The sequence below is a fragment of the Electrona antarctica genome (assembly GCF_951216825.1).
Source record: "Electrona antarctica genome assembly, chromosome: 2".
Classification (NCBI taxonomy): domain Eukaryota; kingdom Metazoa; phylum Chordata; class Actinopteri; order Myctophiformes; family Myctophidae; genus Electrona; species Electrona antarctica.
Window position 1 is genome coordinate 60,106,932 of NC_136807.1, and position 16,026 is coordinate 60,122,957.

A 16,026-nucleotide genomic window follows, 5' to 3' on the forward strand; every position below is an offset into this window, starting at 1 on the left:
GGGCTTTTCGCCCGTATGAGTCATCATGTGTGTTTTTAGATTACTCGTCTGAATAAAGCCTTTTCGCCTGTATGAGTCCTCATGTGTGATTTTAGATTACTCGTCTGAGTAAAGCCTTTACCACATACTGTACAAGTATAGGGTTTTTCACCTGTATGAATCCTCATGTGTGCTTTTAGACTACCTCTCTCAGTAAAGCCATTACCACACACTGTACAAGAGAAGGGCTTTTCACCTGAATGAGTCCTCATGTGTGATTTTAGATGCTGCGTCTGAGTAAAGCCTGTACCACATATTGTGCAAGGAAATGGCTTTTCGCCTGTATGAGTTCTCATGTGTGTTTTTAGATTAAATGTACTATTACAGCCTTTACCACATACTATACAAGTATGGGGCTTTTCGCCCGTATGAATCCACATGTGTGCTTTTAGACTACCTCTCTCAGTAAAGCCATTACCACACACTGTACAAGAGAAGGGCTTTCCACCTGTATGAGTCCTCATGTGTGATTTTAGATGCTGCGTCTGAGTAAAGCCTGTACCACATATTGTGCAAAGAAATGGCTTTTCGCCTGTATGAGTCCTCATGTGTGTTTTTAGATTAAATGTACTATTACAGCCTTTACCACATACTGTACAAGTATGGGGCTTTTCGCCCGTATGAGTCATCATGTGTGTTTTTAGATTACTCGTCTGAATAAAGCCTTTACCACATACTGTACAAGTATAGGGTTTTTCACCTGTATGAATCCTCATGTGTGCTTTTAGACTACCTCTCTCAGTAAAGCCATTACCACACACTGTACAAGAGAAGGGCTTTTCACCTGTATGAGTCCTCATGTGTGATTTTAGATGCTGCGTCTGAGTAAAGCCTGTACCACATACTGTACAAGTACAGGGTTTTTCACCTGTATGAATCATGTGTGTTTTTAGAGTTGCCTTTAGATTAAACATTTTACCACACTCTGTACAGCTAAAATCTTTCTTCCCTGTATGAATCCTCATGTGTTTGTTTAGATTCCCCTTTAGATTAAACATTCTGCCACACTCTGTACAGCTAAAACCTTTCTTCCCTGTGTGACTCCTCATGGACTCAGGTTGTTTGGATGATTTCAGGTCCTGGGACAGCTTGAGCTGTCCTCCCACATTTTGTGTGTTTTGTGATTTCAGTGTGTTTAAAGCTGACTGATCTCCCATAGTCTCCTCCCACTCATCACTGTCTTCAGTGTCAGATTCAGAACAGTGTGAAGAGATGAGCTGCTCATCACTAGTTGGTTGTGATGTTCTTCCACAGTCCTCTACATCAGCTTGTGTTTTCATGTGTTCAGTTGAGGTTCCGGCTACAGGCTCTGTCTCTCTGTTTTCATCATCATCTTCACTTTCCACTGCTAGTAATGTCAACGTTGACCCACCAGCCTCTTCTGGTCTTTGAAGTAGCTCCTCCTGTTCCTCTTTAATGTGTGGAGGTTGTGGTTCCTCCTGGACCAGACTGGAGCTCCTCTCCTCTTCAGGTGGAACCTCCTCTTTACACACAACGACGTGCAGAAAGTCTAGGAAAAACAATACAAGGAGACTCTATAAAAGGTTTGAATCTTGTAACTCAGAGCAGAGTAGTGCCTGGAAGAAGTATCAACAGATTACTCTTTCTCCACATTTTCCAACATTGTGGAGAGTCCTGGGATCCTGGTCGTTGACGTTTATTTGCATTTGAGGGTGTGATTGTTGCCTTGGAAACGAAGCCGACGCTGGCGTTGTCTCATTGCGCCGTTTGTGCGCGTTCACGTATAAAACATTCGTTCACGTGTCATGGGCCCAATAACATGAACGTGCGCAATGATAGTCAACAGGCTCGAGCTGCAATGACAAATTCGGCCACTATGTCCATTTCGCCTCAGGGTTTCCTCCGGGTGCCGTCTATTAATATATACTCTAAGATGTAGTCACATTGTTATATACTCTAAGATGTAGTCACATTGTTAATGCTTAAGTCGATAACCGATTCATATCGGTTCATCTTTACACCCTCAGTACCGACCCACTTTCACCAATACAATAAATAAAGACATATTTACACCCTTAGTACTGACCCACTTTCACCAATAGAAGAAAGACAGTGCGTTAAACTTACTGAGATCCATGTGGTCTTCAGGTTCCTGTTTAAGGTGGTCTTCGGGTTCCTGTTTAAGGTGGTCTTCAGATTCCTGTTTAAGGTGGTCTTCAGGTTCCTGTTTAAGGTGGTCTTCAGGTACCTGTTCAATAGAACCAGTTGTGGCTGGAGAACTGATCTTCACCTGCAGAGTGGACTCCACACACTGATCTGGAATGAAGGAATACAATAAATACTTTACTAATAAGGACTTTGATGTGACATGGATAACAACTTTAATAACTAGAACTGCACTCTGTCGAGTGCCTACTTGCGTGTTGCACACAAGTAGGCCAGTGCGCAAGCAGAGCGCGCAAGTACTGTCGACCGCTACGAAATTTCAGCCTCTCTGTGAAATAAATGGAATAGAATTTAGCTTTCTTATCAGGCGCTGGCCTGGTGCTATCTGCCGCGGTCTGGGACTGCTTGGGGGGCTTGGCCTTCTTCGGGGCAAGGTGGTTGAGGCTCTATGTATATATGTAATTTGTAAGTTGATTAGCAGTATACTGTGGTTACTTGCATATGACGTGATGAAGATATGTACCAATGCCAGGGTATAACTGGCTCTCGATGGTGACATAATAATGATGTGTTTCAGTGTCGGGTGGATTAAAGGTAATGCCCCTATGTATACATGTATGTAATCTGAAACCAATGCCATATCAAGCACAAATTAATCATTACGTCATACGCATCCACGGACATACGCATCGGAGCACCGGATAAACAACATTACTTGCACGCTCTGCTTGCGCAAGTAGGTTGATTAGCAGTATACTGTGGTTACTTGGGTCGTTTGATGCGTATGTCCGTAGCTCCGTATGACGTGATGAAGATATGTACCAATGCCAGGGTAGAACTGGCTCTCGATGGTGACGTAATAATGATATGTTTCAGTGTCGGGTGGATTAAAGGTAATGCCCCCGCATGTATCCATGTATGTAATCTGACACCAATGCCATATCAAGCACAAATGAATCATTACGTCATACGCTGCCACGGGACATACGCATCGGAGCACCGGACAAAAAACATTACTTGCACGCTCTGCTTGCGCAAGTAATAAGGCTGTTCCTGTGTCATGAATACACTATACTACACTACACTATAAGATATGTATCATATTAATGAATTGCATTTTTATAGCGCTTGTCCAAGTGCTCAAAGCGCTATACAATGGTTCATTAATTCATACATTGGGAGGTGAAGCAGCAAACAGTCGACGCCAGCGTCCTAACTTCCCACATTCACACACCAATGGTGGTGAGCTCACAACGACCAACTCATTGGAGGCAATGTCGGGTTCAGTGTCTTGCCCAAGGACACTTCCACATGTGGACAGGAGGATTTTTCTTTTTAGACCAAAAACAAGCTTGATTTGTGGCTCCTTTCTCTAAACGTTTTGGGTGGATTAAATGACAATCGCGGGACATGTTACACAGCATATTTTTACTTCCTGACTCTCAGTTTCTGGCCAAACCGGCTTTCAAACTAAAAGTGCTCACCATTGAGAATACAGGCATGGCGGCAAGATAACTCCACCAGATGGTGCTGTGGTGCCGAAAGAGTTAAGTTAAGAAGAACACTTAACACATTGAGAGCCCACGCTTAACTGCCCAAAATCACTTTCACCTAGAAAATCCATTCACATTTTTGAGTGGTGTAAACCACTCCTACAACTGGCTTTTGTGTGCATAAAAAAATGACCATGGTTGCTATGTTCAAAATAATTTCTGACGTAATTAAATCACACCCGGGTGAACTGGATGACCGTAGCAACCGTGGTCATTTTCTCTGCACAAAAACAGCCAGTTGTGAAATCACATCCGGGTGTGATTTCATTACGTCAGACATTACGTCATACCACAGCTGATCATGCTATATAAAACCTTACACCACTCAGTTCACACGGGTGTGATTTTTTATAATTCAGCTGACTGTGGAGACACATGCTGGAACTTTTTACTTTGAAATGTTTTATAGTTTCTGAGTTATTTAATTTAAACGCCAAATGCATTCTCAATGGCGAAAAAAAAAAACTTTGGCACCACGTGTTAAAAAAAAAAAAAAAAAAGTGTTTTGATTTTTCTGATTTTTTTTAATAAAAACGTCCACAGACGTCTTGGGCTATGCACGTGCGGTAATACCCATGACGTCCACAGACGTTTTGGGCACAAAATGTGTTAAGCCATATTTCATACTTTGCCTATTAAAAAATAGCAGATCTACAAGAGTCATAACATTGCTTGTTAGATTAGAATCGATAAAGTGATATTTAATTTAATTTACCTGAGAGAGTGTCACAGCTCGTCTCCCAGTGTAGTAATGTCAATGATGACACATCAGCCTCCTCATCCTGTTCCTCTTTAATGTGTGGAGGTTGTGGTTCCTCCTGGACCAGACTGGATCTCCTCTGATGTTGTGGTTCCTCCTGGACCAGACTGGATCTCCTCTGATGCTGTGGAGGTTGTGGTTTGTCCTGGACCAGACTGGATCTCCTCTGATGCTGTGGAGGTTGTGGTTCCTCCTGGACCAGACTGGATCTCCACTTCTCATATTCAGATGTAACCTCTTTACACACAGACATAAGGAGGAGAGAAGAGGTTAGCATCAGCTCAACAACTCAAATGCTTTTATCATTAGATGACATTTATTCTCCTATTGGTTTTGTCTGGATCGCCATTGTTTAAAAAATAAGTATCCGTTTTACAACGAGGCTCCGAGTCCTGGAATAGGCAAGGCGTAGACTAGAAGAGGGCCTCGTGTCTGTGTGTCCGGGCTCGTTTTGTTTTTTCTTCATCTTAACATTGACAGGGCCGGATCTACCATATGAGCAATTTTGGCACGTTCCCAGGGGCCTTTTTTTCTTTTCTTTTTTTAGCTCTAGCTTAACTTTTCTCCACTAATCCGAATGAAATAAATGGTTAAAAATAATAAAGTGTTTTATTGTTGGTGAGAATGCAGCTGAAATATTAATATTAATTAAAAAACAATATGGTTAGGTCGGTCATTTGTCTGGAAATTAATTGTGTTTAAAAACATCGTGAATAATCGTACTGTGAACCTAATATCTGGATTCGAATCGTATCATGAATTGAATCATTGAAACATATTTTAATATAATTGTTAACCTACTGACTATTCTATCATTTTCTCTCTGAGTCTACACCAAACCTCTGTGCCTGAAATAGCCGATCTACAAGCTCACAATGCCTCGCAAAGCAAGGCGTTGTGAGATTATAGATTTACATTTTGTCTAATGTTCCCCTCAGCATGGGGATGCTCGTACTCAAGTGGTGGATGTATTATTTTCTTCTTCCAATAACACAAATCCCCCCCCCCCCCCCCTCCCTGTAGTAACTCAGATGACCATTCATTCATGAGAGACTGAAATGGGAGGCTCACACGACTATGGTGTTTGCAAAAGCCCTACAGCGCCTATATGGACTCAGACGCCTCCAGAAGTTCAGCCTGAGTCCACAAACCATCAGGTACTTCTATGAGGATCACCAAGGACCAAACACAGCCTCATAACAGTCTGTTCACACTGTTTCCCTCAGGGAAGAGGTACCAGAGCATCAAGGACCAAACACACCCTCATAACATTCTGTTCACACCGTTTCCCTCAGGGAAGAGGTACCAGAGCATCAAGGACCAAACACACCGTCATAACAGTTCATTCTTACTGACTGCCAGAGGCAGTGCTTAACACTGGATGATATCCGTCTCACGTACGTGCAGGTCGAGTAAATAATAACAAAGTCACGGATGTGACATGATGACGGTGGGCGTGGAGCTCAGTAGTCAGCGTGCATAAGCCACAGCCTTCACTTCCCTTTTGATCTTCTCGCAGGCGCGTAGCAGGTTTGAGGTTATTCCTTTATTGAGAGATACTCATATAATTAAACTACCGTCTTGTCACCGGGAGCCCTGTAACCTTAAGGTAAGGTTGGAGCATCGCGTTGCGTCCTCCAAGGGCTGCGATAAAGACACACTTTTGTACTCTCAGCAAGCCGGTGTTTGCACTGGCCATGCTGCTGGAGACGCTATAGGTTTGTATATATTATATATATAATATAATAATAATAATAAATAATAATAATAATAATAATAATAAGAGTCTGATTTCGGTCTCCTTTCTTTCCTTTGTTTAGTTGTTAAACGTTATTCAATTTCTGTTTACATTATCTGGCGGGTGCTTTACTCGTTCCAGTATAAACAACCTAAGTTAACTGCTTGCTTGTTGAGCGTTTGCGCTCATTACAGAGCCAATTTATAAAACTTGTTATCATTATTGTATGATGTTTTGCTTGTTTTCAGTATTTTTGCTTGTTTTCAGTTAACAGCTAAGTTTATCGTTTCCCTGTTGAGCGTCTGCGCTCATTACAGAGCTTATTTATAACTATATCTATATAGTAGATTTTGTTTGAATTGTCTGGCGGGTGTTTTGCTCGTTCAGTAAACCACCTATATAAGTGTATTGTTTGCCTGTTGAGTGTCTGCGCTCATTACAGTAGCTTATTCATAACTATATCTATATAGCAGATTTAGTTTGAATTGTCTGGAGGGTGTTTTGCTCGTTCAGTAAATAACCTAAGTTTATTGCTTGCCTGTTGAGTGTTTGCGCTCATTACAGAGCTTGTTTATAATTTAATATTCATAGTTATTCCCAAAAGAGTGGTTCCACTTGTGGGTATTTCACGTGTCTTGGAGTGTCTCCGCTCCATAGCCACCATAGTAGTGTTCCACAGTACAATTCTGTTTACGAGTGCCTTCGCTCTAGTACTTACACCCTTGCGCTGTTTGCATGGCTCCACTGGGGGACGATGATGGCCATGATGAATGCCCCAAATGCCTGGGCGTAGCACACCTGAAGCAGGGGATAACCGAGGGCCAATGCATGAACTGCAGCTACATGTCTCGGGACCTGAAGCTGGCCAGGCTTGCTGAGGTGCAAGATCAGCAGCCAGAGAGCCAGATGATTCCCCCATCTGGTGCCCCTGCAGATAAGTGGCAGAGGGCCTCTACATCTCGGAAGACCCTGCATAAGAAAAGATGCCCCCTCAGCTAGGCGTACTAAGGCGGACCCGTTGGCTGCTACGGTAGACACCTTGGCATCCCAATTCGCTGAGACGAAGGAGCTACTCCTGAACCTTCAGCCAGATAGGCCTGTTCCCCAGGCCGGTGACCTACAGGCCGACGCTCTAAAATCTGCCGCCATCCTCCTCAGCAAGGGATGAGGACTCGCTATCCACAAGTGAAGTCAGAGGGGATTCCGGGACTAACCGAACCTCTATTAAGCCTGTGATCCGCATGGCGCTGGCGCGCTTGGGCCTGGATGAGGCTGCTGCTACAGCAGTTACTAAAAGTGAATTGTTCAGGCGTGCTAAGCCTCAGGCTGCTTTCAGTGTCCCCGTCTCCGAGGGATACATTAAAGAGCTCCACAAATGCTGGGTAGACCCCAACACCAAGACCCACCATGTCTCTGATGATAGGGACTTGGCCTCTATGCAAGACGCTGCCAAGTATGGGCTTGATAAAGCGCCATCCGTGGAGCCATCAATTACCTCCCTAGTTTGCTCACCTGATGAGGCCCTGCGACCGGTGTCCCGCTGTCCCAGGTCCCAGTGCCGCACTACAGACGACCTACTGGTCAAGAGCTATAACATCGCGGCACGGATAGGCCGCATTGGAAATTCAATGTGCCACATTATGCTGGCTCTGTCCCACTCTCTACAATCCTCGGGCACGGATGCCCCCTCAGGTGTAGAGGCTTCGTCAGGCGCGAATGCCAATCCAGGTGTGGATGCTTCCGTCCAGAACCTGAGTGACGCTTCTCTGGAGTCATTGGCGTACATAACAGAGCTTGGCAGACTACTGTCAACATTAACCGTAGCTCGCAGACCGGTGTGGTTGGCCCAATCCCCACTACCTGAGCAATGCCGGACAGTCCTCCGTAAACTCCCCGTAATTCCTGGGGAGGTGTTTGGCGCTGCGGCACAGCAAGCCTTGGAGCTTAGCGTCCAAGCTAACGACAGAAGGAAGCAGTTTGCCAGCCTCAAGGGGCCTCCCCCAGTACCGAGGCAACGGTCTGCACCAGGTTATGGCAGGCATGCAAACAGGCCCAAGGTGAAAAAGGTGACAGTGTGCGGGGCACGGCGCTGTGCCGCGGGCGAAGTGTTTATCGGTACTATTTATCGGGGGGGGGGGGGGGGGGGGTGGCGCGGGGGACAAACACTATGTGGCTGGGGGCCACATGTGGCCCCCAGCCTACAGTTGAGGGATGTTTATACCATCCCTCTACACGTATTTGCATGAATCACACAGGTGCCTTATTTGGAATAAAAACGGCGATTTTCGCCGAAAAGCTACACTTTTGCATGTCTGTTATGGAACCAGCCGCTCTCGGCCACCATTGCAGCAGGACAGCTACCCAAGGGCCTCGAACTACAGACTGACCGACCAACGTCGCCATGGCCCCTCTCGCCCGGCACCTCACCCCTGAATGCCCGGGGCCGGCGGTGTGACGCTTCTCCCAGCAGCATCTTAGCTACTGGGAAAGCTCCGCTTCAGACCCTTGGGTGGTGGCCACGCTCTCCCAAGGGTACAATATCCAGTTATGCCACCGGCCCCCCGTTCACAGTGGGATCAAGATGACCATCATGAAGGATCCCACGGAATCCCAGGCACTCAGGCAGGAGGTGGCCACCATCCTGGAGAAGAATACGATCGAAGAACTCGATCTGCAGACACAGCAAGGTGGGTTTTACATGTATTTTTTGGTCACAAAGAAAGATGGAGGTTTCCGTCCTATACTGGACTTGCGCAGGCTCAACACCTATCTGAAGGTGTTACCCTTCCATATGTTGAGGACAGCTGATGTGCTCCAGGCGGTCACAACGCACAGCTGGTTCACATCGATCGACGTAAAGGACGCATATTTCCACGTCCCTATAGCCCTGCACCACAGGCAGTATCTGCGCTTTGCATTCGAAGGCAGAGCCTACCAGTTCAGGGTGCTCCCGTTTGGGATTTCCCTGGCCCCTCGGATATTCACGAGGTACATGCGGGCGGCACTGGCCCCACTGCAGGCCCGTGGCATGCTAATCCTCCCGTACTTGGACGACTGGCTGACTTGCTCTCCAACCAGAGAACAGGTGGAGCAGGATACGGCAGCCCTTATATGCCATGTGACACGGCTAGGCCTTACAGTCAACCACAAGAAGAGCTGTCTCACTCCCAGCCAGACAGTTGTGTTTATCGGCTTGGTCCTAGACTCCTAGACAAATGCTGGTGTAACCCATATGGAATATATGGTGTCACTATATTCTGTCTGTGTTTATGGTGTCTCAAATGCATGTTGCACTAGAGGGTTAGCTTGTAATTATTCAACACCAATTCACATGTTGACCAGTAGAGGGCATCTCCGTTTTTACTCCATTCATTCTTCACTGATCCACCCTAGAGTGAAGCTGTCAGAGAGAGAGAGAGCTCCTGCTCATTTTGAGAAATAAAGAAAGAAATAAGCTACATATCTCAATTCTTAAACAGAGTTGCAGAAAAGTATCTGCAAGCAGCTAACCAAGTGCTGCTTGTGAGAGCCCGGTTCCTGTGTTCTTATATTGCTGAGAACTCCAGTAAGTTTGTGTGTTTGTTAGCCACATGTTGCTAATGTGCTAATGTGTTGTAGCCACATTTTGCTAATGTGTGTGGAGTGGATTTTGGTTAGAGAACAACACAAGCTATTTAGATACAATACAAAAACCAATTGGAGTAATGTGATGTTGTTGTGAAAAGTGTACATGTTTTGGATAACTTTATAATATTTATTTTTGCCAAACAGAGGTTTGGTTTTAAGTTACTGTGTTCAGCCTATTTTACATTCGTACATGTTCGGAGCTCTAAGGGTTGAGCTGGTGTCTCTGCATTGACTGCAGGGGAAGGAGCACTTAGACTCTCGTAGATATGAAAATGTCAAAATCGATAAAATACATCCACGAGTCTAAATCATAGGCTACCCCATACACACGCACACACACATGACATTTTGGCGGGACGGGTCAAAATATGAATCGGGCACCCGCGGGTCGTTTCCCCCCCAAAGATTAGCATCACACACACACACACACACACACACACACACACACACACACACACACACACACACACAGTGTGTAGTTTGGTGTTGGTGTTATGGCATATACCTGCAAATCAGACCCTTCCTCACCCAGGAATCATCCAGACATCAGTCATAGGGCTGGGGCGGTATGGGATTTTTATTACCGCGGTTATTGTCGGCCCCCATACCGCCGGTATGGCGATAATTACCCCCCCCCCCCCCCCCCCCCCCCCGCGCGTGAAAAAAAAATCCTCCGGTTTTATAGTGTTATTTAGTCCGGTGGAACACCGTGTATGGAGATGTATAGAGCAGGTCTGCAAAATCCGGTAAAACACCGTATACGGAGATGTATAGAGCAGCTGTGTGTCTCTAGTGCAGTTCCAGTGTCATTCCTCCTCCATGCGCGGCCTCCCCTCACAGCTCACACACACACAGTGGCACCGTTACAGAGACAAGACGACTCATAATAGCTTTTCCACGTTTTTCTGTTATCCAGTTTACCAAAATTAAATCCACAACAGCGCTATTGTGAAGACCCTTGCGCAGCGCGAGGCAATTAACCCCAGCTGCAAACGATCCGGACTTTGATTGTGTGATTATAATATATATAAATCCTTTTGGGCCAAATAACCATTCTGTGGGGGGGGGCGTTAGCTATCAGGAGGAGGTAACAGGGGGTGCAGGCAAACAGAGTTTTGGAACGGATATTATGGACTACAGTTTTATTAAGGAAAGATTGGCATGTCAATGTCGCAACACGTGTTCGGGTGTCAATCAAATCAACTGCGTCAGACATCTCCCGCAGCCCGCTGTTAAAAAAAGAAATAAAAAAGCGAACGGATTTCACATCATTTCAGATCAAGACAAGTTGTGTCGAGCGTCTTTTTCCTGCGATCCCATTAATGTCACAACAGACAACATTTATAGGTGGGTCTGGTTTGGAGTAGCCTAATTTAAAACATTGTCCGACTTTGTTTTGAGCGAATATTAATACCTCGCGCTATTGTAACAGCCAGGTGCATCGTGCATTGCTCAGACCGTCAGAGAGAGAGAGAAACATTAGGCTAAACGTGTAGCCTATGGATAAGGGCGCATCGTTGTAACGGTTTCAACTTTGTATTGATGTCTGTCAGCGAGAGACGAGAAGAGAAAGGGGGAGAGAGAGAGAGAAACATTAGGCTAAACGTGTAGCCTATGGATAAGGGCGCATCGTTGTAACAGGTTTCAACTTTGTATTGATGTCTGTCAGCGAGAGACGAGAAGAGAAAGGGAGAGAGAGAGAGAGAGAGAGAGAGAGAGAAACATTAGGCTAAACGTGTAGCCTATGGATAAGGGCGCATCGTTGTAACCGGTTTCAACTTTGTATTGATGTCTGTCAGCGAGAGACGAGAAGAGACAGGAAGGGAGAGAGAGAGAAACATTAGGCTAAACGTGTAGCCTATGGATAAGGGCGCATCGTTGTAACAGGTTTCAACTTTGTATTGATGTCTGTCAGCGAGAGAAGAGAAAGGGGGAGAGGGAGGGAGAGAGAGAGAGAGCTGTACAGACACGACGGACAGAACTGTTTTTATCTTTTGACTGACTAAGAAAAAGTCATTCTGCACACCTACAATGGACAGGTGCGTCGGATAACTGGAACTGAGAAGTAGAGAAAAAAAGAATCCCGCACACTGTCTTCACTTGGAATCGCAATGGCAACCATTCTCACTCCAATGAAATGCCCGCTCAGCAGCGCATCGCATGAAACAAACACGTCACCATTCAAAAACGTCCCCTCATCATGGAACCTAAAATCTTAAACATATTAAACAAATTCCAAGTTAACTGATAGATTTAATATATGATGAATTGAAAGGTTCAACTTCCAGCTGCTCCACACCACACAACAACTGCGCGCCTCCCAGTCCCCAAGCCATGAGTTAACATTATTGCTTGATTGATTGATTTAAGTTTGTATTAACAGTTTACAGTACATTTGCACAACTCAATACAAAAACTGTTAACTGTTACTCTGTGAGTGGACGACACCATAAAGCATTACACTAGTGTACAAGAGGGTCCACCTTGTTCAATTCATCATAACATTTTGTACACTATACACTTCTATAAAGCCAAAAACAGGAAATCATCATAAAGGAGGTAAAAAAGGGGGGAAAACATATACAGTGGGGGGGGAAAGGGGTGGGTGGGGGTGGGTGGAGTCAAGGGATTTACATGTCTTAATGACAGTTGGTAGGGCGTTCCACATTTGTGTGGCATAGGAGTGAAATTAATTTAGGTGGACCCTCTTGTAAACAAGTGTAATGCTTTATTGGGTCGTCCACTCGCAGTTAACAGTCTTTGTATGGAGTTGTGCTTGAAATGTAGGCTACTGTAATTCTGCAAACTGTTAATAAATAGTTCAATCAATCAATACTTGTTTGTGCCGAATCTGGGTTGCACATGGTTTGTTGAACTCCCTCTGGTGTTGCTGGCATATGATTAGACTGACTGAGCCTCACTGTTTATTATGATACACTTTATTTCATATCAACCATATGCACTTAGGCTTAGAACGCAGGGTTAAGGTTAGAACTAGGGTTAGGGTTAGGACCTTTTTTTTTTTTTAACCGCGGTAACGAACGCGGTATGCGTTGTATACCGGCGGTATGGCGATATTGCGGTTATTGCACCCAGCCCTGCATATCAAAACTTGACTATGGTAACTCTCCTTACTGCCCTACCGGCATGCACACATGCACACCTCTCCAATTGAACCAGAATGCCGCAGCTCGCTTGGTTTTCAACCAGCCAAAATTCTCACACGTCTACCCCCTTCTCCGCTCCCTCCATTGGCTCCCGGACGCTGCCCGCACAGAGTATAAAGTTCTGATGCTGGCATTCAAAGCAACCAAAGGTATGGCACACCCATATTTCGCAAGTCTGATCGGACCCTACAAACCTTCCCGCTCGCTCAGATCAGCCAACGCAGGGAAGCTGGAAGTACATTCACTAAAAACACTGGGACAACACTCCACACGTCCCAAACTCTTCTCCCATCTGGCCCCAAAACTATGGAATGAATTGTAATCAGAACTGCAGACTCACTCCCAATCTTTCGCCGTAGTCTGAAAACCCACCTATTCCGACTCCATCTTAGCCCATAGCACTTGCCCTAGCCATGACGACCTTACAGGCGAATGCATAGGCTACATTTATTTAAATTAGATGCCTATTTGTCTATATATATTTATGTAGACATAGCACTCTATAGTGTATACACATAGTTTCGTTATATCAATATTCCACTGTAAGCTTAGCTTACATGAGTCTTGACTATTTTCATGTATTTGATGTATTACCATGTTTTGTGCTTGCTTACTGTAAGTCGCTCTGCCTAAATTGTAAATGGTAAATGGTAAATGGTGCATTTATATAGCGCCTTTATCCAAGGCGCTTTACATAGATTGTGCATTACATTCACCCATTCACGCACACATTCATACACCGATTGCAGCGGAAGCCATGCAAGGTACCAACCAGCACATCGGGAGCAATTTGGGGTTCAGTGTCTTGCCCAAGGACACTTCGACATGTAGACAGGAGGAGCCGGGATTCAAACCGCCGACCCATGGATCATTGGACGACCTGCTCTACCTCTTGAGCCACAGTCGCCCCTAAATTGTACGTGCACTTGTGCAGTGTATACTAGTTTAGTGCTGTGTGTGTAACACACATTGGCCTACCTGCAGTGTGTAGTTTGGTGTTGTGTGTGTAACACACATACCTGAAGTGTGTAGTTTGGTGTTGTGTGTAACACACATAGGCTTACCTGAAGTGTGTAGTTTGGTGTTGTGTGTGTAACACACATAGCCTACCTGCAGTGTGTATTTTTCTGTTGTGTGTGTAACACACATACCTGCAGTGTGTAGTTTAGTGTTGTGTGTAACACACATACCTGCATTGTGTAGATCGATGTCCATATCAAAGTCAATGTCCAGCAGTTTGTTTTGTTTCTCCAGCAGAGTTTCTAGTGTCTCCATCTCTCTCTGGAAAAGGTTGACCATGAACTGTGCGGCCGCACTGAGGCGCTCCAACACAAACACTCTGAGCCGACAAACATCACCGCTTGTTGTGTGTTTGTCAAAAACGCACAATATGTCCTCTCCCACCACTGACGTCATGTGTTCATGTATCTTCAGCCGTACAGACTCCATTGGACTCGTTTTACCTCCTTTAGGAGACATTTACACCAAAGAGACTCTCTTCCAAACTACCGCTGTTTCCTTGGCTTCAACGCCGACGAATGGAACTTGAAGCTGGGCTGAATGAAGGAGGAAACACCGCTGGAGAGCCGAGATGATTTCGGGTCGTGAGCTGTGACTCGTCACAACATTTCATTGGCACCGAAGAACCGACTTAATGTAACATAAACTTATATAATGTGTAAATGTTTCTGCTCCTACTGTAATATAGAATGTGTATTAAATACACTTAGAACTTATAGAATGTGGAAAATGTCTATTTTCTCTAGATTAGGTCAGGATCAACAACAAGCTTCTCTCCGATTCCGCAATTACGCTGAATACAAAGAACCACTGCCAGTGTTGCCACATTGAGTGAGAGAAATAAGCCAAACCACCTCCAAAAACAAGCCAACTCTTAAAGCCAAATCAAGAAAAACAAGCCAAAACAAACCCAATGATATGACCATATAATGCTAATAAAAAGATTTGATGCATTTATCATTATAAATACTATGTATGTCTATGACAATTAATGTTTTGGTCATTTATTATATTAATAATTAGTCTTAAGCCAAAAGTAACGGGAAATAAGCAGACTTGGCAACCCTGCCAACAACACGCATCTACTTCCGGGTCAACGTGTCACACGGAGCATACGCCTCTGCCTCTCTGCTGCCATCTGGTGGAGGCGGTGTGTAACTGTTACTGAATACATGTAAGGATGAATGGACTGCCTTCCACTAGCTTTAGGAATAACATGAATGTTAAACACTGTTACTGAACACATGGATGGTGATGATGATTGACATTCTTTATTTATAGGAATAATAAACCCTTATCTCGTTTACATTAAGGATGTTCTAGACACAATATAAAGCATAGTGTAATTGTGAGAGGGTCAAGGAGAAGGTTTCTCTGTTTATTTTTTTATTTTTATTTATTTCCTTATGCTGGATTTATGTGGTTTAAACAATAATAATCCTAGCACAGCAATGCATTGTGTTGTTTCCACATGTAAATGTATTGTGTGTGTAATAATAGTTCCTCATTGTTCCTGTTGGTTAACGAGCGGCGGATGCTCCATAGAGTATTAAAAGGATAGAGACTGATCTGGCACCACGGTGCCCATGCCAGCTATCGAGTCGGCACAGTACGACAACTTGAGCGTGGCTGTGTAGAGGAAAGAGTGAGTGAAACAAAGTATAGATATTGAAATAGCGAGTCATTCTGGGATCGACATCGCTGGTGGAGATCCAGAGACAGAGAGTCGAGAGAGACGAGCCTAGACAGCGGTCACCGGACGGAGAGGGACGGGCAGGGCTGGACTGGGACAAAAATTCGGCCCGGTCATTTTCGCGTGAATTTGGCCCAGACCGGCCCACCACAACCAGCGCGCAGATAGCAGAAACTCTACGGCCCACCACAACCAGCGCGCAGATAGCAGAAACTCTACCACCCACTCCGTCGAGGCACACACACACAAACAAGCCCTAATACCACCACTTTTACAGAACAACATAAATGATACAAACAGTG

At 44.9% G+C, this 16,026-nt stretch overlaps 1 long non-coding RNA gene across 1 annotated transcript; it reads right to left on the minus strand.

Moving 5' to 3' along the window:
• Positions 1-259: 259 nt before the first annotated feature.
• Positions 260-14,811, minus strand: LOC306940237. The gene is made up of 4 exons (XR_013791996.1): positions 14,202-14,811; positions 4,435-4,716; positions 2,128-2,316; positions 260-1,549 (listed from the first exon to the last, which is right to left on the minus strand). It is a non-coding gene; the product is annotated as an uncharacterized lncRNA (long non-coding RNA).
• Positions 14,812-16,026: the final 1,215 nt, after the last annotated feature.